We start from the raw sequence: 2,072 nt of genomic DNA on the forward strand, positions 1-2,072 counted from the left end.
TTTCTTATTATTATTATTATTATTATTATTCTTTTTTTTCTTATTTGTTCTCCGGTACTTTTTTGTCCGGAAGTGTTCTCAGAAACTGTTCACCCAACTGACCTAAAACCTTTTTAGGGTTAATGGGTGTGTAGTGTAGGTGTGCGGAACGAAGGTCATTTTGCGCGCATACGCGTGCACGTGCGTGCGCGTGATATGAGTGAAATGACTGATATACTTAATATAGCTATAACTTTTACATTTTTTAATGAATTGACTTGAAACTCATTATATAATGATATATTAATAGTGTAGATTATGTGACACTGTCAAATTAGCACGAACTCACGCGCATGCACGTGCGCTTCACTCTGATTGGCTGAAACAAAAATCTCAATATCTTTTCTGTTTCTTGACGAAATGCTTTGAAATTTAAAACATAGGCATACTTTAGGATGTCCTACAAAATGATATATAACAATTGTCATGAAAGCACGCGCATGCACGTGCGCTGCAATCTGATTGGCTAAAACTTTAAATAGCGATAACTCCCTTGTTTTTAAACCAAACAGGATGGGATTCAGAACATAGATAGACATTATGGACTCCTACAAAAGGGTATGGTCATCATGCACATGCATGCACGTGCATGAACGTGCGCTTTGCTCTGATTGGCTGAAACAAAATTTTCAATATCTTTATTGTTTTTTGAAGAAATGCTTTGAAATTTAAATCATAGGCATGCTTTAGGATGTCCTTCAATATGATATATAATAATTTTCATGAAATCACGCGCATGCACGTTCGCTGCAATCTGATTGGCTGAAACTTTAAATGGCTATAATTCCCTTATTTTTCAACCAAAAAGGATGGGATTCAGAACATAGATAGACATTATGGGCTCCTACAATAGTGTATGATCATGATGCACATGCATGCACGTGTGTGCACGTGAAATGAGTAAAATTACAAATACACTGGATTAAACATATTTTTAAATACGTATGGAATAAATGTTGTAATATTTAGTATATTAAAATATACGAATAGTTTAGACAAGATGATATGGTCATTACGCACATGCATTCAAATGCGCATGCGTGCAATGCTGAAATTTGAATAAAATTGATATACTTCTGGGTAAATAATGTTAAAGTCTAAAATGCATCGTGTTTGTCTTATTTAATTGTCACCGGGTTCACAGGTGCGTGAAAGTCAGTCAATATATCGGGTCTCAATAGCTCAGTTGGTTAGAGCGCTGGCACGGTACGCCAGAGGCCCTGGGTTCGAGTCCCGGTTGAGACTTGACTTTTCACCACCTGTGACATTTGGCGCCCAACGTACAAAACCCACTATTTCCTTGCAACATGCCTCACAGCATTTCCTTAACTTGTAGAATTCGAGGACGAATTTCTACAAAGAGGGGGAAAATGTCACCGGGTTCACAGGTGCGTGAAAGTCAGTCAATATATCGGGTCTCAATAGCTCAGTTGGTTAGAGCGCTGGCACGGTATGCCAGAGGCCCTGGGTTCGAGTCCCGGTTGAGACTTGACTTTTCACCACCTGTGACATAATGAAGCGTACAGAGAATATGCCACAAAAGGGAGTTGGGGAGCGTTTGGGGAACATCTGTAACGGTTCCCGTTACAATTAGCCCTAGTTATTCTTTTTTTTCTTCTTTGTTCTCCGGTACTTTTTTGTCCGCGAGTGTTCTCAGAAACTGTTCACCCAACTAAGCTAAAACCTTTTTAGGGTTAATAGGTGTGTAGTGTAGGTGTGCGGAACGAAGGTCATTTTGCGCGCATACGCATGCACGTGCGTGCGCGTGAAATGAGTGAAATGACCGATATACTTAATATCGCTATAACTTTTACATTTTTTAATTAAATGATTTGAAACTCATTATATAAAGATATATTAATAGTGTAGATAATATGACACTGTCAAATTAGCACGAACTCACGCGCATGCACGTGCACTTCGCTCTGATTGGCTGAAACAAAAATCTCAATATCTTTTCTGTTTTTTGACGAAATAATATGAAATTTAAAATATAGGCATACTTTAGGATGTTCTATAATGTTATGTATAAA

The 2,072-nt window shown here is 37.9% G+C and overlaps 1 non-coding gene across 1 annotated transcript; it reads left to right on the forward strand.

The window, feature by feature from the left end:
* Positions 1-1,210: 1,210 nt before the first annotated feature.
* Positions 1,211-1,284, forward strand: Trnat-ggu (transfer RNA threonine (anticodon GGU)). The gene has a single exon. It is a non-coding gene; the product is annotated as a tRNA-Thr (tRNA).
* Positions 1,285-2,072: the final 788 nt, after the last annotated feature.

This window comes from Saccostrea cucullata, unplaced genomic scaffold, assembly GCF_032062105.1.
Source record: "Saccostrea cucullata isolate Sc308-1 unplaced genomic scaffold, CSIRO_AGI_Scuc_v1 ctg251, whole genome shotgun sequence".
In the NCBI taxonomy this organism is placed as follows: Eukaryota; Metazoa; Mollusca; class Bivalvia; order Ostreida; family Ostreidae; genus Saccostrea; species Saccostrea cuccullata.